Source organism: Somniosus microcephalus, chromosome 7 (genome assembly GCF_052327205.1).
Source record: "Somniosus microcephalus isolate GS21.2 chromosome 7, FLI_Smic_1.0, whole genome shotgun sequence".
NCBI lineage: Eukaryota > Metazoa > Chordata > Chondrichthyes > Squaliformes > Somniosidae > Somniosus > Somniosus microcephalus.
In genome coordinates, this window is record NC_140993.1 from 167126892 (window position 1) to 167153155 (window position 26264).

Sequence of the window (26264 nt, forward strand, 5' to 3'; positions counted from 1 at the left end):
TTGCAGCCTTGAATCTCGGCCTGGAGAGACCTGTACATCTGGAAAGAACAATGGAGAGACCCAGGGAAAGAGCTCACAGTGCAGCCCCCATGGTCTCTTCTAAATCGATGCAAGAAAGGTCAAATCAAAATGAACCTTCAAAGTGCTGCTCAGTACCCAAAACTCCTTCACACAGCATTGAATCTCTCCAGAAGTCAGTCTCTCTCTCTCTCCTCTCTCAGAATGGTGCAAAAATATCACTGACAAAAAAAGGCAGGAAGTAGCCACCTTTAAATAGCACTCCCCCAGTCCCTTCCTGACTGCAAAACGTTCCCCTCAACCTGTCGTTGCTAGCGGCAGGCAGAAAGGCAGGGGGCGCCACTCAATATCCGGTTCGAGGCGCTACTGGGGCGTTGCTCGCTCGACTGACGTTGTGATCTGTGGGCGCAGATCGTAGTGGTAGTGCTTGGCGCCGCCACAAAATGTCTTGTCAATTTCACAAGCGGCGCAAACATCGCCGTGCCCGGGCGCTCGTTGCTTTGCACCCCATTAGCGCCCTCTTAGTACAATTGGGAGCCTGATTTTAAATATAGGGCTGGCTGGCTGAGTGCCCCAGGGCTCGGGAAATCTGGCAGCTAAATGGTAAGTGCATTTTATAGCACTGCTTGTGGACAAGGAGAAGCAGGGTTGCTTTCCCCGGCCCCTCGGGCAAACCTGCTGCCGATCATGGTTTCTCCACGTGGTGGTAATCGGCTGATCCCTCCCCCCCCACCCCCACCATGCCCCAATCTTTCCCAGTTGCCAGGGACCATCCCCAATTGCAGCCTCCTGCCTGTCAATCTGGCCGGCTGACGGGCAGGAAATGGAATTAAAAAATGATAGAGAGCCTGCTGTTAAATTCGGCAAGACCCCCGCATTCCCGCGATTTCCGGGTTTCCCCCCTGCAACTGCGCTCCCCTGCTCCCTCCCCACAAATATTGGGGCCTTGATATCTGTATTCATTTAGATATTACATATGTTTTATGCGTTGCTTTCCTGAAATTGGATGCAAATCGCCAAGATGAAAATTAATTACCTGATTTTTTTTAAGCACTATATTGAAAACTAGTATTTATTTGTGCAGACTTTTAATTTCAGGTATCTCTGTCTACACATTGGGTTGTGTAACAAATGGCTATTGTTTCTTTAAAAGCAGGGTTTTAAGTGGCTGCTAGTATAAAAATAACTGTGTGATCAGGGTTTATCTAGAATTCTTGGAGTCAAGAGACATGAATATAACTCACAAAGCATCAGGCTACTTGCCAAGTCAACGGCTTTGTATTGATTAAGAGAAAGATCCGGATTGCTTAGATCATTTCCCAATAATGTTCATTACATGCTAATTTGGATCAATAGGCAAGAGTTTGTGTGTGGCCTGTGCCAGGCACCGCAAAGACTCCCAAAGCCTGGGAAATAAAACAACCTGCTTCCACAAATACAAGCCCATAAATCACACTGCTGCCAGGTCTCCAGTGCCATTATTTTTCAGTCTAAGTGGCAGTGGTGTGAAGAATGGCTTAAATGCAATAAAATCACAATCGCCATTGAGTTTGAAGGGGGCAGAACTATGTTAACTACCTCCTATCTGTTTTCAGTAAGTGGTAAAGGCGGAGCATTCCAGGAATTGATGGCGTAGCATAAGCAACGGCCTAAGTCACTCACTGAAGAACTTCTGCACCGGAATACTAGCTTACACTCTAGGGCACCATTACTATGATGCAAGTTTTCAGCAGCTAAAAGAAAGACTATCATTTATATAGCGCCTTTTACGACCACAGGAGATCCCGAAGTGTTTTACAGCCAATGAAGTACTTATTTTTGACGTGTAGTCACTGTTGCAATGTAGGAAACACGGCAGCTAATTTGCACACAGCAAGCTCCCATAAGCTTACAGATACTCTGTTTTGTAGTGATGTTGATTGAGGGATAAGTATTGACCAAGACACTGGGGATAACTCCCCATCTCCTCTTCAAAATAGTGCCATGGGATCTTTTACGTCCACTGAGAGCGCAGATGGAGCCTCGGTTTAACGTTTCATCTGAAAGACTGCACCACCAACAGTGCAGCACTCCCCCAATACTGCACTGGAGTGTCGGTCTAGATTTTTGTGCTCCAGTCCCTGGAATGGGACTTGAATGCACAACCTTCTGACTCAGAAGTGAGAGTTTTTAAAATTTGTTTTTATGGGATGTGGGCGTCGCTGGTAAGGCCAGCATTTATTGACCATCCCTAATTGCCCTTGAGAAGGTGGTGGTGAGCCGTCTTCTTGAACCGATGCAGTCCGTGTGGTGAATGTGCTCCCACAGTGCTGTTAGGTAGGGAATTCCAGGATTTTGATCCAGCGATGATGAAGGATCAGCAATATACTTCTAAGTCAGGATGATGTGTGACTTGGAGGAGAACTTGGAGGTGGTGGTGTTCCCATGCATCTGCTGCCCTTGTCCTTCTAGTTTTAAGAGGTTGCGGGTTTGGGAGGTGCTGTCGAAGAAGCCTTGGAGAGTTGCTGCAGTGCATCTTGTAGATGGTACACACTGCAGCCATGGTACGCCGGTGGTGGAGGGAATGGATGTTTAAGGTGCTAGAGGGGGTGCCAATCAAGCGGGCTGCTTTGTCCTGGATGGTGTTGAGCTTCTTGAGTGTTGTTGGAGCTGCACTCATCCAGGCAAGTGGAGTGTGTTCCATCACACTCCTGATTTGTGCCTTGTAGATGGTGGAAAGGATTTGCTACCAACTGAACCATGGCTGACACCCGGCTGAAATCCTTGGCCATAATTAAATAGTATACAATTTAAAAAGCAAGGAGTGTATAAATACACAAACAGGGTTTGAGAATACATTGGTAGAGTTGGGGCTGGTAATAACTTTGTCAAATTAAGAGTAGTCGCATTAGTCTGAACTACTTCAAGCCCAACCTGAATTCAAAGGTAATTAAATTGAGTTTTCATTGTATGCAGTTTTTTAATCACATTAGTGTTTCAAATGCTGAACACTTATCTGGATATGATAACATACAATGTAAATGAAACAAATGCAAATTAATGAAACTTTTGCACAAAAATCCATCAATACATCCAGTGTGTGACTCAAACATAACACTTTTCACAGTATTACTAGAAAGGTTTGATGACTAACATTTATTAACAATTTCAACAGTTTTATTTAATTAAAAAAGTTAATTTTAGGTGAGACTTATTCTGCGTCATAAATGATAAAGTTCAATCTTAAATTTCACTATATATATTTGTAACAATATAAAACAATACAAAATTTCTTCACCTGGAATTTCCATAAGGCTTCTCCCAATTAGGCCATTTCTCCAGCGTTCTCCTGGTGTCCTGGCCAATATTTATCCCTCAACCAACGTGACCAAGGAAAACAGATTATCTGGTCATTTATCTATTGCTGTTTGTGAGACCTTGCTGTGAGCAAATTGGCCGCCATGTTCCCCTACATTACAACAGCTACTATACTTCAAAAATAGTATTTATTTGGCTATAAAACATTTTGGAACGTCCTGAGGCCATGACAGGTGCTATATAAATGCAAGTTCCTCTTGCACCAATCTTCCATCAAAGTTACGGTGAGATATCTCTCTGGAAATTGCCCCCACCTCCAATTTTTCTGCCTGTGCATCAACATGCTGTTATGTATATAGAATATTTAATTTTTTTCCCACATTATTTAAAATTTTTATATTCAATGCAGGAGTGGAAACAGAACTCAAATAAATGTAGGGAAAGTCAATGCAAGGAAGGGCATGCAGTCACGGGAAGAAAGAAGGAAGAAAAAGCTTGCATTTATAAAGCACCTTTCACAACCACAGGATGTCGCAAAATGTTTCACAACCAATGAAGTACTTCTGAAGTTTAGTCACTGTTGTAATGTAGGAAACACGGTGGCCAATTTGCGCACAGCAAGGTTCCACCAATAGCAATGAGATAAATGAGAAGATAATCTGTTTTGTTTAGTGATGGTGGTTGAGGGATAATTATTGGCCAGGACTAACAAGGAAGAACTCCTACTTTTCTTTGAATAGTGCCATGGGATCTTTTACATAAACCTGAGAGGGCAGACAGGGCCTCTGTTTAATGTCTCATTCGAAAGACAGGGAAACAAGAGCTGGGTTCACTCTTGCCTATCTCTATATAGACATTTTCTAACGGCTGAATTTGATACTTAATGTTTACCACCTGCAGACATGCGAAACCCCACTCATCATTAAAAATTTGGGTTCCATGCTGACTTTCTTTGTCAGGTGAGGCTCTGCCCACAGGCCTAGCCTAAAATAAACTGGGTGGTTCCAGAGGAAAGCAGCTTGGCCTGCTGAAATGAATTATTTAAATGAGATTGCAAAAGCCTACACATATTGCTGTTTTAATGGATCGTGAATTTCTATGTTCCTGGATTGAACTTTTTGTATAGATGCCCTTGCCCCCATTAAAACTATTTCTCTCACACCATGGTCATTCCACCAGCACAGCTCTCATCTCCACTTCCGTCAGTCCAAGCAGACTTGAACATTTATGGTGGACAACTGGTTTCACCATTCATTGCCAGATTTGGCTGGATCACGTAAAGCACTATCAGGTCCTGCTCTTCTCTAATAAAATTGCTCACTATTCCAGGATCATCCTGGAATGCAAAGATAACCCTCGGCTTCTCTTCTCCACAACAAAGCATCTTTTTAAACCCCGCTCCTCTGCCTCCTCCACCCTCACCTCCAACAACAAGTGTGAGGAGCTCATGGACTTCTTTGTCACTAAGATTGAGACCATTCGTTCAGTGGCCTCTGCTGCTTTCTGCCCTTCCCCTAGCCCATAAAGCCAAACTTCTCCTAAAGTTTCCCCTGTTCAAGCCTTGAACTCTCTAGTTTCTCTCCTATCTCCCCTCATGCCCTCTCTAAGCTCACCTTCTCCCTGAGACCCACCTCCTGCTCCCTCGACCCTATTATCACCAAACTGCTGACTACCCAACTTCCTTTCCTGGACTCCACGTTAGCTGATATTGTTAACCGTTCCCTCCCTCTGCCTTTCAAACCTGCTCGCATCACCCCTCACCTCAAAAAACACTCTTCACCCCTCAGTCCTTGCAAACTGCCATTCAATCTCCAACCTCCCTTTCATCTCCAAAGTCCTTGAACATGTTGTCACCTCCCAAATCCATGCCCATCTTTCTCGCAACTCATGTTTGAATTCATTTTTGAATCCCTCCAATCAGGATTTTGCTCCTGCCACAGCACCAAAACGGCCTTTATCAAAATCACAAATAACATCCTATGTGACTGTGACCATGGTAAACTATCCCCCCTCGTCCTTCTTGACCTGTCTGCATCCTTTGACATGGTTGACCACACCATCCTCCACCAATGCATCTCCTCTGTCATCCAGCTGCATGGGACTGCACTTGCCTGGTTCTATTCCTATCTATCCAGTCGTAGCCAGAGAATCACCTGCAATGGCTTCTCTTTCTGCTCCCGGACAGTTAACTCTCGAGTCCCCCAAGCATCTATCCTTGGCCCCCTCCTATTTCTCATCCACATGCTGCTCCTCTGTGACATTATCCGAAAACACAATGTCAGGTTCCACATGAACATAAGAATTAGGAGCTGGAGTCGGCCATACGGCCCCTCGAGCCTGCTCCACCATTCAATAAGATCATGGCTGATCTTCGACCTCAACTCCACTTTCCCCCCCCCCCCCCCCCCCCCCCGATCTCCATGTCCCTTGATTCCCCTAGAGTCCAAACATCTATCTATCTCAGCCCTGAATATACTCAGCGATTCAGCATCCACAGTCTGGGTTTTTTTTCATCATGGGATGTGGGCATCGCTGTCAAGACTGGCATTTACTGCCCATCCCTAATTACCCTTGAGAAGGAGGTAATGAACTGCCTTCTTGAACCGCTGCTGTTTTCCCTAGTGGCTTTGATACAACTGAGTGGCTTGTTAGGCCATTTCAGGGGGCAGTTAAGAGTCAACCACATTGCTGTGGGTCTGGAGTCTGATCGGGTAAGGGTAGCAGATTTCCTTCCCTAAAGGACATTAGTGAACTGGATGGTTTTTATGACAATCTGGTGGTTTCATGGTCACCATTACTGACACCAGCTTTTTTTTGTTCCAGATTTTTATTTAATTGACTGAATTCAAATTCCACAGCTGCCTTGGTGGGATTTGAACTCATGTCTCATGGGTCATTAGTCCAGGCCTCTGGATTATTACTCCAGTAACATAACCACTCTGCTACCGTTCAAAATTTGGAGAATTCCAAAGGTTCACAACCCTCTGAGTGAAGAAGTTCCTCCTCATCTCGGTCTTAACTGGCCGACCCCTTATCCTGAGACTATGCCCCCTAGTTCTAGATTCACCAGCCAGGGGAAACAACCTCTCCGCATCTACCCTGTCAATCCCCCTCAGATCACACCTCATTCTTCTAAACTCCAGAGAATATAGGCCCAATCTACTTGCTCTCTCCTCATAGGACAACCCTCTCATCCCAGGAATCAATCTAGTGAACCTTTGTTGCACAGCCTCTAAGGCAAGTATATCCTTCCTCAGATAAAGAGACCAAAAATGTACACAGTACTCCAGGTGTGGTCTTACCAAAGCTCTGTACAATTGTAGCAAGATTTCCTTAATGTTGTATTCCAGCAATCAAGGTCAACATGCCATTTGCTTTCCTAATTGCTTGCTGTACCTGCATGCTAACTCTCTGGGCAGGAATTTAACTCGGGAGTCGGGTTGGAGGCGGGACTACAACTTTCGGGGTTGTAGTCCCGCCTCCATCGAGATGCGGCCAATTCACGCGATTTTAACTTGATTGACCTTGTTGGGCCCGCCCAGCGGGCTCAGCAGGCCAATTAAGGGCCACCTGGCAACAGGTGACGTCACAGACTGAAATTTCATCTGTCAAGAGCTTTTGACAGATGAAATATCAGTGTTTCACAGCTGTTTGAAGCTGTCAAACACTGATAGTCTTACTTCTAACCTGAGTCCTTCTCCACAGACTCAGTTAGAAATCTCTCCTGCACAGAAAGCTGAAGGCTGTCACTTTTGACAGTTCGCAGCCATTCTGCTTTCTGTGCCGGTGAGATGAGCGACTCCTGGAACCTAAAGGAAGGAAGGCTGAAAAGGTAAGAAAAGGTATGTAAAACTTATTTAATCACTTTAGATATACCAAACACACTTACCTTTGCACTCATGCACCCATCACTCACCTGAACACCGACATCTCGACCCCTCCAAGTCCTTCAACCCGACGGCCCGACTCCTCTAACTTGGCGTGGTTTGGAGCCATCGGGAATCCCACACTTCAACATCAAAAATAGGGATTAGGCTAAAAACTGCCTGTTAACAGGCAGTTAATTGGCACTAATCCCTTCCCGCCTCGGGTAGGCGGGTCCCAGTGCGGGGCGGGTACCTGCCTCCTTTGAAACTGGCATGGAGGCGGGTTTGGGTGCGGGAAGGGGTCAGGACCCCTGATTTCAGGATTTTAACCCCCCGCACCCCTCTAATCCCGACTCCATGGCACAATGAAAATCCTGCCCTCTGTGTTTCCTGTATGAGGACACCTAAATCTCTCTGAATACCAACATTTAATAGTTTCTTACCGTTTAAAAAATATTTTGTTTTTCTATTCTTTCTACCACATTATACTCCATCTGCCACCTCATTGCCTACTCACTTAAGCTGTCTATATCCCTTTTCATGCTCTTTGTTTCCTCCTCACAGCTTTCTTTCCCACCAAGCTTTGTATCGTCAGCAAACCTAGATACATTGCTTTCGGTCCCTTCGTCTAAGTCATTAACATAGATTGTAAATAGCTGAGGCCCAAGCACTGATCCTTGCGGCACCCCATTAGTTACAGCCTGCCAATCTGAAAATGATCCTTTTTCCTACTCTCTCTCTTCTGTTTGTTAACCAATTCTCTATCCATGCTAATATATTACCCCCAACCCCATAAGCCCTTATCTTGCATAGCAACCTTTTATGTGGCACCTTATCGAATGCTTTTTGGAAATCCAAATATACTACATCCACTGGTACCCCTTTATCTACCCTGCTAGTTACATGCTCAAAAACTCTAATACATTTGTCAAACACCTTTTCCCTTTGCTAAAACCATTTTGACTCTGCATAATCATATTAGGATTTTCTAAGTGCTCTGTTAGCACTTCCTTAATAATGGATTCCAGCATTTTTCCCAACAACAGATGTCAAGCTAACTGTCCTATAGTTCCCTGTTTTCTCTCTCCATCTTTTGTTGAATAGCAGAGTTACATTTGCTACCTTCCAATCTGCTAGGACTGAACTAGAATCTAGGTAACAACAGAAAATGCTGGAAAAACTCAGCAGGCCAGGCAACATCCGTGGAGAGAGAAATAGAGTCAACGTTTTGGGTCGAAACCCTTCTACAGAATCTAGGTAATTTTGGAAGATCACAACCAATGCATCCACTATCTCTACAGCCACCTCTTTTAGAACCCTAGGATGTAGGCCATCAGGTCCAGGGGGATTTGTCAGCTTTTGGTCCCATTAGTTTCTCAAGTACTTTTTCTCTACTGATCTTAATTACTTGAAGTTCCTCATTCTCATTAGCCCCTTGGTTCCCCACTATTTTTGGTATGCTTTTTGTGTTTTCTACTGTGAAGACAGATACCAAATATTTTTTTTAAGTTTCTGCCAATTCCTTGTTCCCCAATATAAGTTCCCCTGTCTCAGCCTCTAAGGGACCAATGCTTACTTTTGCTACTCTCTTCCTCTTTACATACATGTAGAAGTTCTTACAATCTGTTTTTATATTTCTTGCTGGTATACTCTCATTCTATTTTCTCCCTTTTTATCAATTTTTGGTCACACTTTGCTGGTTTCTAAAGCTCTTCAAATCCTCAGGCTTACTAGTATTCTTTGCAACATTATAAGCTTCTTCTTTTAATCTAATACTATCCTTAACTTCTTTAGTTCACCATGGATGGATCACATTTCCCGTGAAGTTTTTATTTCTCAATGGAATGTATATTCATTGAGAATTTTGGAATATTTCTTTAAATGTTTGTCACTGCTTATCTACTGTAAAAGGTAGGGGAGGTGGGGTAGCATTGCTGGTAAAGAAGGGGATTAATGCAATGGAAAGGAAGGATATTAACTCGGATGAAACGGAATCTGTATGGGTAGAAATGAGAAATAGCAAGGGGAGGAAAACGTTAGTGGGTGTGATATATAGGCCTCCAAATAGTAATATGGAGGTGAGGGAAGGCATAAAAAGGGAAATTAGAGAAGCGTGCGATAAGAGCACAGCTGTCATCATGGGTGACTTTAATTTACATATTGATTGGACTACCCAAATTAGTAAAAATTCTGAGGAGGAGGAATTCCTGGAATGTTTTCGGGACGGTTATCTGGACCAATATGTCGAGGAGCCGACTCGAGATCAGGCCATTTTAGACTGGGTATTGTGCAATGAGAAGGGACTTATCAGCAATCTTCTTGTACGAGGCCCCTTGGGTCAGAGCGATCATAATATGATCGAGCTCTCAGTCGAGATGGAGAGTGAGGAAATTGAATCAGAGACTAAGGTCCAGAACTTAAATAAAGGGAATTACGAGGGTATGAGACGGGAATTGGGTATGATTGATTGGGTGGTGTTTCTGGGGGGATTGACAGTGGATAGACAATGGCAAGCATTCAAAGATAGAATGGAAGAATTCCAGAACATGTTTATACCGGTTTGGCATAAAAATAAACCTAAAAAGGTGACTCAACCGTGGATAACGAGGGAAATTAGGGACAGCATAAAATAAAAAAAAAAGGGCATATCAACTGGCAAAAAAAAGCACCAGACCGGAAGATTGGGGGCAGTACAGGATACAGCAAAAGAGGACAAAGGGATTAATCAGGAAGGGGAAAATAGAATACGAAAGTAAACTTGCAGCAAACATAAAGACAGACTGCAAAAGCTTTTATCGGTATATCAGGAGGAAAAGACTGGTAAAATCCCAAGTCGGTCCCTTGCAGTCCGATTCGGGAGAATATATAATGGAGAATAAAGAAATGGCAGACCAATTAAACTCATACTTTGGTTCTGTATTCACAAAGGAGGACACAAATAACCTCCCAGGAATATCGGCAAACATAGGGACTAATGAGAGGGAGGAGCTGACAGAAATTAGTATCTCTAGGGATATGGTGTTGGGTAAGTTGAGGGGACTGAAGGCCGACAAATCCCCGGGGCCTGATAAACTACATCCTAGGGTACTTAAGGAGGTGGCCCTGGAGATAGCAGATGCTCTAAGGATCATCTTCCGGAACTCCATTGACTCGGGAACAGTACCCGTGGATTGGAGGGTAGCTAATGTTACCCCAATATTTAAAAAGGGGGGTAGAGAGAAAGCAGGGAATTATAGACCAGTAAGCCTTACATCGGTTGTGGGCAAAATGCTAGAGTCCATTATTAAGGATAAAATAGCGGAGCACTTGACAAATGGGGAAAGGATCGGACAGAGTCAACATGGATTTACAAAGGGTAAATCGTGTTTGACTAATCTGCTGGAATTTTTTGAGGAAGTAACTGGTAAAATAGATGGGGGAGAGCCAGTGGATGTGGTGTACCTTGACTTCCAGAAAGCCTTCGATAAGGTTCCACACAAAAGATTATCATGCAAAATTAAGGCTCATGGGATTGGGGGCAAAGTATTAACGTGGATAGAGAACTGGCTGGCGGATAGAAAACAGAGAGTTGGAATAAACGGCTCGTTTTCGGAGTGGCAGGCAGTGACCAGCGGGGTGCCGCAAGGATCTGTCCTGGGACCCCAGCTGTTCACAATATATATAAATGATCTGGATCAGGGAATTGGATGCAATATTTCCAAATTCGCTGACGACACTAAACTAGGAGGAGAGGTGGGCTCTGATGAGGATGTCAGGAGGCTACAGTGCGATTTGGACAGGTTGGGGGAATGGGCAGATACGTGGCAGATGCACTATAATGTGGATAAATGCGAGGTTATCCACTTTGGGGGTAAAAACAGGAGGGTAGATTATTATCTAAATGGCAATAGATTGGGAGATGGGGAAGTGCAGAGGGACCTGGGTGTTCTTGTGCACCAGTCACTGAAGGAGAGCATGCAGGTGCAACAGGCGATTAAGAAGGCAAATGGTATGTTGGCCTTCATATCAAGGGGGTTCGAGTATAGGAATAGGGATACCTTACTACAGCTGTACAAGGTGCTGGTGAGACCGCATCTGGAGTATTGTGTACAGTTTTGGTCGCCCCATCTGCGGAAGGATGTTCTTGCCATGGAAAGAGTGCAACGGCGATTCACCAGGCTGATACCTGGAATGGCGGGAATGACCTACGAAGAGAGATTAAATAGTTTGGGCTTGTACTCACTGGAGTTTAGAAGATTGAGAGGGGATCTCATCGAAACATATAAAATTATGGCAGGCCTGGACAGGCTGAATTCAGAGAGAATGTTTCCAATGGCCGGGGAGCACAGAACCAGGGGCCACAGTCTAAAAATAGCGGGCAAATCATTTAAAACAGAGATGAGGAAGAATTTCTTCACTCAGAGTGGTGAGCCTGTGGAATTCCCTGCCACAGAGGGCTGTGAAGGCTAATTCAATAAATATTTTCAAGAGAGAATTGGATATATTTCTGAAGGCTAAGGGGATTAAGGGTTACGGAGAAAAGGCAGGGACGGGGTACTGAACTGGTAAGATCAGCTATGATCTCAGACGAAGATCAGCCATGATCTCATTGAATGGCGGAGCAGGCTCGAAGGGCCGAATGGCCTACTCCTGTTCCTATCTCTATGTTTCTATGTTTCTATGTAATACCTTCCAATCTAATTTCCCATTCTACCTTAGCCAACACGCCTTTCATACCTCTGTAATTGGTTTTATTTAAGTTTAAGACTCTGGTTTCGGACGTAGAATTTCACATAGAGTCTGAGAGTGAAATACTTATCATATTATGATCACTCTTCCACATTGGATGCTTTGAGATTACTAATTAACCCTATCTCATTACATAATACAAAATCTAAACTAGCCTTTTTCCTGGTTGGTTCCATGACGTATTGTTCTAGGAAACTATCCCAAATGCATTCCATGAACTCGTCCTCCAGACTACCTTTGCCAATTTGATTTGCCCAGTCTATATGAAGATTAAAGTCCCCCACGATTATTGCATTGCCTTTTTTACAATCTCGTATTATTTCTTGATTAAAACTCTGTCCAACGGTATAGCTATAAACTATTCCCAAATGTTTTACACCCCATGTTATTTATTATTTCCACCCATACTGATTCTACTTCCTGATCTTCCGAGCCAGGATCCTTTCTCACTACTACAAAAGCAAAATACTGCGGATGCTGGAAATCTGAAATAAAAACAGAAAATGCTAGAAATACTCAGCAGGTCAGGCAGCATCTGTGGAGAGAGAAACAGAGTTAATGTTTCAGGTCGATGACCCTTCATCAGAACTGGAAAAAGTTGGAGATGGAACAGGTTTTTAAGCAAGTGTAGGGGCAGGGAGAGGGGGGAGGGGAGGAAAGAACAAACGGGAAGGTCTGTGATAGGGTGGAAGGCCGGAAAGATAGAGACAAAAGGAGATGGTAATGGGACAAGTTAAGAAACAAAAGATGACTCTAGATGAAGTGTAAATGGCAATGGCAGAATGATCGACAGCTGCCATGTGAGAGAGAGAGGGGGGGAAAAAATGAAAAAAAGATAGGGGCAGAGGATATGATCTGAAATTGTTGAACTCTATGTTGAGTCCAGAAGGCTGTAAAGTGCCTAATTGGAAGATGAGGTGCTGTTCCTCAAGCTTATGCTGAGTATTTCCAGCATTTTCTGTTTTCCTTTCTCACTACTGTGCTTATGTCATCCTTTATTATCAGGGCTACCCCTCCTTTTCCATTCTGCCTGTCTTTTCAATACGTCAAGTACCCTGGACTATTTACTTCTCAACCTTGGTCACCTTGCAACCACGTCTCTGTAATGGCGATTAGATCAAACCCATTTATCTCTATTTGTGCCATTAATTCATCTATCTTGTTACGAATGCTTTGTGCATTCAGATAAAGAGCCTTTAATTTTAACTTGTTACCAATATTCCCTGCTTTCACCTTATTTGCTGATGCACTATTACTGTTAAACTCTCAGTCCCTTCCTGTCACACTCTGCTTATCATTACCCAAATCGCTACACTGCTCCTTTGCCTTGACTGTTCCCTTTAGATTTCTAAATTTCCCCATACCTGACACCTCCCCCCTTTTTAATTTAAAGCCCTATCTACAGCCCTAGTTATTTGATTCACCAGACACTGGTCCCAGCCTGGTTTAAATGGAGTCCATCCCAATGGAACAGCTCCCACTTTCCCCAGTACTGGTGCCAGTGCCCCATGAATTGAAACCCCTTGCTCCCACACCACTGTTCGAGCCACACATTTATCTCTGATATGCATGTCCCTATGCCAATTTGCACATGGCTCATGTCATAATCCAGAGATTATTACCTTTTTGAGGTTCTGGACCCGAGCTCCTCAAACTCTCAGCAGAACATCATTCCTAGTTCTACATATGTCATTGGTTCCTACGAGGACCACGACAACTGGATCCTTCCCCTCCCACTCCAAATTCTTCTCCAGCTGTGAGGAGATATCCTTCACCCTGGCACCAGGCAGGCAACACAGCCTTTGGAACTCCTGGTCGTGGCTGCAGAGAACAGTATCTATTCCCCTGACTGTACTGTCCCCTGTCAATATAACATTCCTTTTCACTCAGCGTGCGCTGTAGGGGATAGCGCGTGTGTCTTGGATTTCCTCTGTTTTGGGGGATTTGCGCATGTGTAAAGGCCTCTGGTCTTTACGCTTGTAAAAAGCACACGTAAGTATTTATTTTTACAGGTAAGTGGTGTTTTAGTGCAATTTAGAATTTTTTTTTCCACAGGTTTATTATTTTAAAGAATCTACAATAAGGTAAGTTTAGTTTTAGACCCTTTTTATTAAAAATTTATTTTTTTCAAAAAAAAAATTATTGTTTAAATTTTTTAAAACTTATTTATACTTAATTTAATGATTGGGATGTTTTTAAAAATTTTATTTAAAGTTTAAGTAGTGTTTTGGGATGCAGTACTTTACATGAGTTTGACAGTTCTTACTCTCAAACTTATGAATGAAGTTTCCCCTCCCCTGATTGGCTGAACAGTGCTCACCTGATCCCAGCCGGCACATCGCACTAACTACGCCGCTGGGTCAGGTTAGCACAGCGCGCCGACATCAGAACCGGGCCACTGACAGGAAATCCACTGCGGGCCAGGTTTCAGATGTCGGCGCGCCGGGTAAGTGCACATCGGGGGCTTGCACGCGCGGCAAGCCCTCGACACCAAGTTCTGGCCCATTATGTTAAAGATGCTACATAAATTCAAGTTGTTGTTGTTGTTGTTGGGTAGTTGTGAAAACTGCACAAACATTCTTGAACCATGAAATATAGAGCCAGCGGCCCCGTCCATCATGATCAGGAACAGTAGAGCACCCCATGGGCACATCATTGCACTGATTTCATACAAACATAGGAATTGCTAGATGAAAATAGACCATGGTCCATCTAGTTGGTCATAGAGTTGTTGACTAATGCGTCTACAAAAAGACGTTTTGGAATTTTGGAAGATCAGAACCAATGCGTCCACTATCTCTGCAGACCCAGAAATGAGACTAGGAAAATCAAAGTGGTGGAGAGCTTTGGGAACTATAGGTCCAAAGTTAGCTTTTTCCTCTCAAGCGTGCTACACTTGCCACGTGTCATGTTTCAATTTACTCATATACGGTATCCCAAAATGTAAATTTCTGAAAGAAATCTATGGGCTGGATTTTCATTCAGCAGTCAGGAAGGAGGCGGGACTACAACTTCCGGGTTTTAGTCCCGCCTCCATCGAGATGCGGCCAATCCACGCGATTTTCCCTTGATTGACCTTGGTGATCCCGCCCAGCGGGCTCAGCAGGCCAATTAAGGGCCACCCGGCGACAGGTGATGTCACAGACTGAAATTTCATCTGTCAAGACGTGTTGGCAGATGAAATATCAGTGTTTCACAGCTGTTTGAAGCTGTCAAACACTGACAGTCTTACTTCTAACCTGAGTCCTTCTACGCAGACTCAGTTAGAACTCTCGCCAGCACTGAAAGCTGCAGGCTGTCACTTTTGACAGATCGCAGCCATTCAGCTTTCAGTACCGGCTGAATGATGGACTCCTGAAGCCTAGAGGAAGAAAGGCTGTAAAGGTAAGTACAGGTAATTTAAACTTCTTTACATACTTTAGACACACCAAACACACTTACCTTTGCACTCATGCACCCATCACTCACCTGAACACCGACATCTCGACCCCTCCAAGTCCTTCAACCCGATGGCCCGCCTGCTCTAACCTGGCGTGGTTTGGAGCTGTCGGGAATCCCACACGACACCCTTCAAAATAGGGATTAGGCTAAAAACTGCCTGTTAACTGGCAGTTAATTGGCACTAATCCCTTCCCGCCTCGGGTCGGCGGGTCCCAGTGCGGGGCGGGTACCCGCCTCCTTTGAAACTTACGTGGAAGTGGGTTTTAGGCGGGATGGTGTCGGGACCCCTGAATTCAGGATTTTTGCCCCCCCGCACGTCTAAAAGCCCGCCTCACGGAAAATCGACCCCTATCTATTTTGCATTTTTGAGTGTTGAAGCAGCTTTGCATCCTGAAAATTATTGACTTTCAACACTAGCAGCAGTGTGGATGGAAAAACTGGCACAAATATACTGCCAAGTCAGATAAGAAACCTCAAGGAACAATTGAGACTCCACAGCTTCATTGTTCCCTTTCTGGGCCTCCGAGGTTGAGTGTCATGTCAGGACCATAAAACACGCCATTGACAGGGTCCTTACGACATAACTTTGGTGTAAAAATTGGGTTGCGCCCCCTTTGGCCAATATTAGCTAGTTTTAGTGCCCCAAAAAAGTTAGCGCTGCCACGGCCGATTTTCCCAGGTAGTGCCCCGAGAGGGAGGAGGGCCGCTACTGGAAGCGCCCTGTGTCCCTCTTGGGGCGCTACGAGCCAATATCGCGGTGTTACGTGCCGCAGCACCACGCTCTGAGGCACGTCGCGCCGTGGTACTGCAGGCCTTCCTCCTCTTATTAAAGGGGAGGGGCCTGGCTTAGCGCATCCTGGTGCCCAGCTGGGCCACCAGGGATTGGGAGTGCCGGCAAACGAGCCCGGCACTACGGGGGTGGGGGGGGGCTTCATGGGGGCCGGGGACAGCAATGGGGGCAGGTGTTGGCAGGCAGCCAACAACAAAAATGGCCGCCCGCCACCTCCCCTTAACTAGCGCCGCCCCGGCCGCAGGTAGGCCCCTTGACCCCGGCGGACATGGCGTCTGGTGGGAAGTCGGGGAGGGGGGGGCGCCAGCCAATATTACAGCCGGGGTGCGAGCGGGGTGCTGCACATGGTGATGACGTCATCGGCAGAGGCACAGCGCCATGCAGTGCGAACGGTTAGCGCCGCCTGTTAGGAGGCGCAAATCAACCAAATTTAGCCCCTTAATGTCTTAATGTATCAGCCCTAAAATGGCTGCAGTGAGATTAAGTCGCATTAACATCCGAAATCCAGCAATTTCATGACATGCAATGGGGAGCCTCACGGCAAGAAGGTAATTTTTTCAGCTTTGTATCTCTTTATTGTCGCAAATTGTTGGATGTCTTACGAATGAATAATGGTGAGTGCCGTTAATGCATCAGTATTTCTCCAGCAATTTCTGGCCCGTTAGCTTTTTATGTTACAGGATCCTTCTGGGGACATTAGTCAAATCAGCCAGTCTGCTGTGCACACATGCCATCTGCTGCAGGATGATCTGCAGAGTATAGGGGAGAATTCCCGTGGGACTCTCTTGCTCTCCTGACCATAACTAAGCAAGCCATAGACACCCCACCCCACGATGGACAGGAGAGGAGAGGGAGAGGGTCGGGGGGGGATAAATTGGCAAAAATCTAAAACTGGAACTCAACCCACCGCAAACGTGCCTACTTCCTGTTTGGGTGTGAGCGAGTAACCCCTCTGGAGAGGCGGGTTAGTGATTTTAATATTTAAATCAGGGTGAATTAATGAGATTTTTGCCGCAATTTGAATTTAATGCCTCCTGCACAGGTAACTCTGCATTAAAACGGAGGCGAGATTGAGCGGCACTTCATGGGGCTAGTTAAAGGTCAGGAGTCCTGAGATTACTAAAGGCTCAGTGTTCACAGCTGCTTTCTCAGTTCCCTCTGGGAAACGGTTTGGTGACAGTACTTGGTCTGAGAGACTTATTTGTACAGTTTGGAGGTCTTCACACACACAACATCAGGATGGGTGGCAGCTTTAGATTGGACTTCAGACGAGGAAGACCGCAGCAACAAGGGCGTGGTGTGGAGGGAGCTGCAGGAGCCCAACAGAGCGGGGAGCCCAACAGAGCGGTTGAGTTCACAGGAGGTACTGCCCCACCTAATGGTGTACAGACAGAGGCTTCCTTGACCTCAGAAGAACAGCACTTTTGGAGGTTGAGATTATCATGTCAGGTGGTTGCAGCCTCCTAGTGGAAGAGCAGCTCCCTGCTGAACCTGGTGGCCATGCATTACCAGTGGCTGTGAAAGTCACCATTGCCCCCAACTTTTTTGCCTCTAATTCATCCCAGGGCGCTACCAGAGACATCTCAAGGGTTGGCTGCACACCAATGCAAAAGACAGATGACTGAGTGATTGATTGCCAGGGCTGAGAGTTGCCTAAACTTCCCCGCGATGTCAATAGCCAGAATGAGCAGGCACTCGGATTTGCATCTCTAGCTGGCTTCCCACAGGCACAGGGTGCTATCAATTGCACAAATGTGGTAATCTGAGCACCTCCAGATCAAGCAGGAATATTCGTCAATTGCAAGGGATTTAATTTCATCAAAGTTCTGTTGGCATACAACTACAAGAAAAGGTTCACGCAGGTCTGCGCTAGGTTCCCTGGGAGCTGCCATTATGTTTCTATACTGCGGCAGTCCAGCATGCCTGACCTGTGTGTACCTGGAACCACCCTTAAGGGGTGGCTGCTAGGTGACAAACGATACCTCCTTCAAATCTCTGAGGAACCCCACCAATGAACCCCAAGAGCGATACCATGACAGCCAAATTACAACCAGCTGTGTCATCGAGCAAGCAAGATGCACTTCAGGTGCTTGGACCGGTCTGGAGGCGCCCTTCAGTACTCGCTAGCGAAGGTTCCTAGGATAACTGTTGTGTGCTGCATTCTGCACAACAAAGTGCAGCAGTGAGGACTAAAGGTGGAGGAGGATTAAGCCACTCAGCACTTATCATCTGCTGAAATTCCAATGGAGAGGAGGACGAGGAAGGGGGGAAGATGAAGATGGGGCAGCCAACGCCAGACCAGCTGTTCACAGTACTGCGCAGGATGGCAGAGATTCCCTAATAGCTCAAAGGTTCAGTTATTCACTCACACTGGACCAAAGTAACAATCACATCGCTGGCCCCTCCACCACCCCAGTGACACAAAGCAGTCCTGTAACCAACCAGGAACCCATTGCACATGCACCAATTGGTCCTGGTCAATTCATGTCTTCACATTCATCAACAAGCGACTCTAAAAGCGAGATAGTAATGGGAATGTAAAAATGTTGCAACTTAGCATAATTAAGATGATCATATTTCACTTGGTGTTGAAATCAAGTCACGCCTTGTATGAGATGCAGAACGGAGATAATTAGGGGGAAAAATTGGCTTGCGCCCCCTTGGGGCGCTAACTTCGCCAGGGCACTACTTTTAGTGTCCCAAAAAAATTAGCGTCCCTGCACCTGAAATTGAATGGTAGTACCCCAAGCAGGAGGTGGGGTGATACTGGAAGCACTCCCTGATGACGTCATCACCGGAGGCGCAGCACCACGGAGTGCTACCAGTTAACCTCCTGCTGAATTTCGCGGGAGGTGTTAGCGGCGCTGTGCCCGGGTACTAGGTGCTTTGTGCCCTGTTAGTGCCCCCTCGGGTGCTAATGGGAGGCGCAAAGCAACCCAATTTTTCCCCCTTAATGCTGTCGCCATGCAGCAGTGAAGTCCGGGGGAATTTTAACATGGGTGAGTGCATGGGAATGGGTAAGGGTGGGGGGTTAAATGGGGAAAAACTCCGAGCGTGTCGGGAAGCCGGCTCCAACCCATCGACTTCCAGGTTTTACGGAGGTGAGGCAAGGGGCTGCAGCCAACCCGCTCCCAGGAGGCGGGTTGGCATTTTAAATATTTTAATGAGGCTGGCAGCTTCTAATTTAACCGGCTTTGCAGGTTTTACAGTGGTCGGTCGGGTTTCCCAGGCCTCGTGGAAACCTGACAGCTGAAGCAAGGTGAGGACAGCTTCGGGGGGAAAGTAAGTGCCTTCACAACACTGCTTGTGGGCCAGGAGGAGCAGGAGTGCTACCCCTGGACCCCCAAGCACCCTCCCATCAGATTCCACCCCCCCCCCCCCCCCCCCAGACAAAGGCCCCCAGGATCGGGGATTGGACTCCCTTGGGATCGGACAACCCCCAGGGGTCGGGGATCAGACCTACCTGTCCTGCGGCCTGCTCCGGAGTGCTCCCTGCCCGATTGGTGGGGAACCTGTCTGGGCCATAAGACTCATGCTATGGTGTTAAAACTCCACAGCATGGGGAGAAACCTGGACTTCCGGTTTTCTCATCTGAAACTTCGCCCCCACCTACCTAACCCACCCCAGTAAATATCCGGGCCCCAGTTTCTCCATCTCCGATGGTCAGGGTTGCTGATAAACCGCTTATCTCCATGGCCTCCTCCGCAGATGTCAATTGCGCAATCTGTGGCAGACCACCTATGGTCCTCTCCCTCTTCCTTGTATTTAGAAACATACAAACATACAAACATAGAAGATAGGAGGAGCAGGAGTAGGCCATTTGGCCCTTCGAGCCTGCTCCGCCATTCAATGAGATCATGGCTGATCATTGAAATTCAGTACCCTGTCCCTGCCTTCTCCCCATATCCCTTTAGCCTTAAGAAATATATCCAACTCTTTCTTGAATATATTTAATGAACTGGCCTCCACTGCCCTCTGTGGCAGAGAATTCCACAGGTTCACCACTCTCTGGGTGAAGAAATTCCTCATTTCAGTCCTAAATGTCCTACCCCTTATCCTTAGACTATGACCCCTGGTTCTGGACTCCCCGACCATCAGGAACATCCTTCCAGCATCTAGTCTGTCCAGGCCTGACAGAATTTTATAGGTTTCGATGAGATCCCCTCTCAATCTTCTAAACTCTAGTGAGTATAAGCACAATCGACACAATCTCTCCTCATACATCATTCCTGCCATCCCAGGTATCAGCCTGGTGAATCTTCGCTGCACTCCTTCCATGGCAAGAACGTCCTTCCTCAGATAAGGCGACCAAAACTGCACACAATACTCAAGGTGCGGTCTCACCAAGGCCCTGTACAACTGTAGCAAGACATCTTTGTTCCTGTACTCGAACCCTCTTGCTACGAAGGCCAACATACCATTTGCCTTCTTAACCGCCTGCTGCACCTGCATGCTTACCTTCAGCGACTGATGCACAAGAACACCCAGGTCTCTTTGCACTTCCCCTTCTCCCACTCTATTGCCATTCAAATAATAATGTGCCTTCCTGTTTTTGCCACCAAAGTGGATAACCTCACATTTATCCACATTATAGTGCATTTGCCATGTTTCTGCCCAATCACCTAACCTTTCCAAATCGTACTGGAGTTTCTCAGCATTCTCCTCACAGCATACCCTCCCACCCAGCTTTGTGTCGTCTGCAAATTTGGTGATATTACATCCAATTCCCTCGTCCAGATCATTAATATATATTGTGAACAGCTGGGGTCCTAGGACCGATCCTTGCGGTACCCCACTAGTCACTGCCTGCCACTCGGAAAACGACCCGTTTATTCCAACTCTTTGCTTTCTGTCCGCCAACCAGTCCTCTATCCAAGTCAATACCTTGCCCCCAATCCCATGTGCCTTAATTTTGCACGCTAATCTCTTATGAGGGACCTTATTGAAAGCCTTCTGAAAGTCCAAATACACCACATCCACTAGTTCTCCCTTATCTATTTTACCAGTTACATCCTCAAAAAATTCCAGTAGATTAGTCCAGCATGATTTACCTTTTGTAAATCCATGTTGACTTTGTCCGATCCTGTCACTGCTTTCCAAGTGCTCTGCTATTACATCTTTTATAATAGACTCTAGCATTTTCCCCACTACCGATGTCAGGCTTACCGGTCTATAATTCCCTGCTTTTTCTCTGCCACCTTTTTTGAATAGTGGGGTAACATCAGCTACCCTCCAATCCATGGGTACTGTTCCAGGGTCTATCGAGTTCTGGAAGATGACCAGCAATGCATCTACTATTTCTGGGCTCTCTTCTCCTGCAAGGGGCAATGACCGGTCTATGAGTGTCTGTAAGGCATTGATGGATGCACTGCATTCGGTGAGGGTGACTATCAAGCAGATGCATCACGAGTGCCACTGGCATCCATTTGCAGACGTGTCATTGTGGGAATTGTCGTGGTGTGGAAGCTTTTGCTGCAGAGTCATGTGATATCCCTGCAACAGCTGCAGCCACATCTGATGATGCAGTGGCTGCCAATCCCTGTCCGCTGTCTGGCATTTCCTCCTTCCCATGAGAGGCCTGGCTGGAGTAGGAAGTTATGACACCTCCTTGAGAGGAGGTCACCTCCTCAGACACTTCTTCTGCTGTGCCCTTGGTGCTAGGCTTTCTAATGGTTGCCGGCAATCTGCATGAGTGCATGTCTTAGGATTTCTCTGATGTAGGTGAAGCATGTTGTCACAACTCTTCCCACACGACCAGCCAGTGTATGAATGAGATCCAACAGGTACAGCCACTTGCAACTGCGTACCCACCATTTCAATAGTGTCAGTCACAGCCTTCATGAGAAAACTCCGTTTTGTTTTTGCTCACTCAGTGATCTACTGGAATTTTTTGAGGATGTAATTAGTAAAATAGATAAGGGAGAACCAGCGGATGTGGTGTATTTGGACTTTCAGAAGGCTTTCGATAAGGTCCCACATAAGAGATTAGTGTGTAAAGTTAAGGCATATGGGATTGGGGGCAAGGTATTGACTTGGAGAGAGAACTGGTTGGCAGACAGAAAGCCAAGAGTTGGCAAAAACGGGTCTTTTTCTGAGTGGCAGGCAGTGACCAGTGGGGTACCACAGGGATCGGTGCTAGGACCCCAGCTATTCACAATATATATATATATATATATATTAATGATCTAGACAAGGGAACTAGATGTAATATCTCCAAATTTGCAGACTACACAAAGCTGGGTGGATGTGTGTGCTGTGAGGAGAATGCTGAGAAACTCCAGGATGATTTGGACAGGTTGGGTGATTGGGCAGAAGCATGGCAGATGCAGTATAATGTGGATAAATGCGAGGTTATCCACTTTGGTGGCAAAAACAGGAAGGCAGATTATTATCTGAATGGCAATAGATTGGGAGAAGGGGAAGTGCAACGAGACCTGGGTGTCCTTGTGCACCAGTCGCTGAAGGTAAGCATGTAGGTGCAGCAGGTGGTTAAGAATGCAAATGGTACGTTGGCCTTCATAGCGAGAGGGTTTGAGTACAGGAACAAGGATGTCTTGCTGCAGTTGTACAGGGCTTTGGTGAGACCATATCTTGAGTATTGTGTGCAGTTTTGGTCACCTTATCTGAGGAAGGATGTTCTTGCCATGGAAGGAGTTCAGCGAAGATTCACCAGGCTAATACCTGGGATGACAGGAATGACGTATGAGCAGAGATTGGGACGATTGGGCTTGTACTCGCTGGAGTTTAGAAGAATGAGAGGGGATCTCATTGAAACTTATAAAATTCTGACAGGACTGGACAGACTAGATGCAGGAAGGATGTTCCTGATGGTCGGTGAGTCCAGAACCAGGGGTTACAGTCTAAGGATAAGGGGTAGGCCATTTAGGACAGCAATGAGGAGGAATTTCTTCACCCAGAGAGTGGTGAACCTGTGGAATTCTCTACCACAGAAGGCAGTAGAGGCCAATACATTAAATATATTCAAGAAGGAGTTGGATATATTTCTTAAGGCTAAAGGGGTCAAGGGATATGGGGAGAAAGCAGGGACCGGGTACTGAATTTGGATGATCAGCCATGATCGCATTGAATGGCAGAGCAGGCTCGATGGGCCGAATGGCCTACTCCTGCTCCTATCTTCTGTGTTTCTATGTTTCTATTTCTGCAGAAGACTGTGAAGATGGCTGTCTTTTCATGTTCCTCTGCAGATCCCTCCTGCAGAGTGATGTCAGAGGCCCTTACTACACATCTGACAGCTGTTGAAGACAACTCAAGGTGAAGCCTAAGGAGTTTGCAAATGCTTTTTTGCTCCTGCATGAATTCTCATTGAAGATAAGTAGATACTAATTGCTTGCCCGTTGTTGGAAAACAGCATGGGTTTGTAATCTCATCAGATCTTTCAGCTTCCTCTCCTACCATGTCTCTTTATTGTTTCTTGTCACTTGTGTTTTGTGCTTCACCCGGTGTCCCATTGTCAAACTCAACAAATTACAGCTTTGGAATGCTACTATCTGGGCTGGACCATGGGCAGGTAGAGTGCTTGTTGCGATATGTGGTGAAGTTCTTGTAGTTAAGCCTACACTTCCTCTGGCCTCTTCATCTCAGTCAAAACCTATAGAAAAGAAAAGGAAAGCATTTTGCAATTTATCTTCCAGACAATGGTTTCCAAGAAAAGTAAGTTCGGAGAACTTTACAGCATCATGCAGCATATTAACAACTGTAGGCTGCACTGCCAGGATTGATAAATGGACTGCCAATGTGAAGGATCATTGGTAAAGGAGGATAATTGTTGGGTGGCCACACAATGACTCCAAGCTAATCCTCACGAATGCCCTCAATTCTTTCTGACCATCGGCTTAAAAGTAGTATGCACCTTAATTAATGCTGGTCTTCTCCAGTCCTAGTTTTCTTATGAGGATTGTTGGCAGCCCTGGCCTGTAGTCAGAATGAAGCTGTTAGCAATTGGTAATGCAATCAAAACTACACCGAGTCCTGAGCACTTCTTTCGCTTGCCCTGACTATTCTCATGGGATCATATAGGGGGTAAAATTGTCCCACTTCAGAAGCACAAAACGGGCTGATAGTGAATCGGCAGTCTATTTTACACCACATCCAATTTTCTTTCCCATTGATTTCAATCGGGCACGGGGTAAAATGGGCTGACAATTCATTATCAGTGAATGGAGTTGATCAGTTTCACCCCCATAATGCTTTCCAGACACAACTCTTGAGGTTGACCTGTCAGGAGATCTGTGCATGAAACTATTGGCTCCACACTGGCAATGTCACATCAGCTTCCATGGAATGAAGGCGTTCTGCAAAAAGGGCACGATACGGTGCATTGTTTTGGCAGGTAGTTTCCATGAGCATGCAGCTAATTGAACAGCACTTTAATGAGGCAATGTCTTGTATAAAAAAGCAGCAGAAATGGTAAAAATTGATGGCTGCATTGCCTTGGCACTACTTCTGACGCCACTGAACAACTTTTCCATCTGTTCCCAGGACTTGGGCCGCAAGCTTGTGCAAGAAAACTTCCAAAGCATCATTGCTGAAAGCTGGGGTTTCAGCCATCACAATTGTACTGGCCGCGCTAGACGTGCTCCTATCTAGTTATCCAGCAAGTTAAACACGTATTCAAAATAATTCCTCATGAAGCTGTTTGCTGTTTGAAGCTTTACTTGAACAAATTTGTGAAACTGTAAACAAAGACAAAGTATGTTTTGTACATAAACTGAGTACTATACATTCGATATTACATAAGATATAAACATATTTACAACAGTAGAATAGACTAATTGTACAACTAACTAACATTTGGACTAACTTCTGTAAATACCAACTATTATTTTTTATAAACATATTGTCAAAATACTACTCTGACAACGTTGCTATCATGCTAATAGACAAAGATACTCACAGATATTGCGCCTGGCCTAACATAGAAGATCAGATTACATTGGATTGCGAATCCCTCATGGAATCCTCCATTACTCAAGCCAGGTTCTTCCTGGGATTCTACTTCATGGGTCACACAGGAAGAAAGGTAGAAAGGTCAAATGACCTCTCCTTCCACACAAACACTGCTAACACATAACCACCACCAGAGGGTGCTATCTGCATATAAAATGGTCCATCAGTCCAGAACAATGATCATTGCGCAAATCTCCTAAATGTCCCTTGCACCTCCATCTTCACCCAACTACAGCATTGCACTTCTCCCCATAAAGGGTGAACAGCCTGAGCAGCTGGGTGGCCCAGTTTTGTACCTGTCTGCCTGTATATTGTCCATGCACAAGTAGCCGTTCAATTTAGGGGAAGGCTCTGAATTGCACAATTGGCGAGGCCAGCCCTCCACACTGCATGTAGGATTTGCAATTCAAGGCTGCTATGCGCTCCTGCAGGTGAGCCCATGCCAAGATCACAAATTCATACATTACTGCTCATTACTTTTAATTAAGAAGCTTCCAAATCTTTTAACGTGAAAGTGGAGCTTAGTTATTTCTTGTCTGATGAACTTCCCAAATCTCATTTGTTGGATGAACAAGACACATTTTTTGATTGTTCCTAAAGTATTCCGATTCCTTGCCTCAAAAGCCAATACCTAGCTAAGGCCAGAAATGCCCTGAGACAGGTGGTAGAGAAGTAACAGGGCCGGAGGCTGCATTGGGCCCAGGAAGAGTTGGGTAGGGGTGCCAAGAGCCTCAATGGTGGAGGTTTTGAGAAGAATTGGAGCTGGGGCAAGAGAGATTAGCAGTGATGCCAATCTGGCTGAGAAAAGAGTGTTTGCTGGCTGAAAAAATGTAGCTGTGGAAGACAGGGGGCAAAATGGAGGCAGGCCCAAAAAATTTGTCAGTTTTACTGGGACTGGTGTGGACAAAAAAAATTGGCAGTCTGAAAGTGACTACAGTAGCCGAGGAGAGGAAAGAAGGGCAAGCGGCTGTATGGTGACAAGAAATGGCTGGGAGCAATGTGATAAAAGATGAAGGAGTGAGGGTTCCAGGAGTGACTATGAAAGAAAGAAAGACTTGCATTTATATAGCACCTTTCATGACCACCAGACATCCAAAAGTGCTTTACAGCCAATGAAGTACATTTTGAAGTGTAGTCACTGTTGTAATGCAGGAAAC

General features: G+C 45.7%; 1 protein-coding gene across 5 annotated transcripts in view; it reads left to right on the forward strand.

Annotated features, from left to right (window-relative positions):
* The window catches only part of LOC147114995 (hepatocyte nuclear factor 4-gamma-like), a 181314-nt gene that overhangs the window by 22839 nt on the left and 132211 nt on the right, over positions 1 to 26264 (forward strand). Inside the window, exons 2-3 of one of the 5 annotated variants that reach the window (XM_085993192.1) lie at positions 23346 to 23412; positions 24640 to 24850. The exons of 3 other annotated variants lie outside the window; for them this stretch is intronic. The gene's annotated coding sequence lies outside the window, so the exon portion shown is untranslated. The remainder of the gene's footprint in view (positions 1 to 23345; positions 23413 to 24639; positions 24851 to 26264) is intronic. One more of the 5 variants, XM_085993193.1, reaches the window with a different exon arrangement.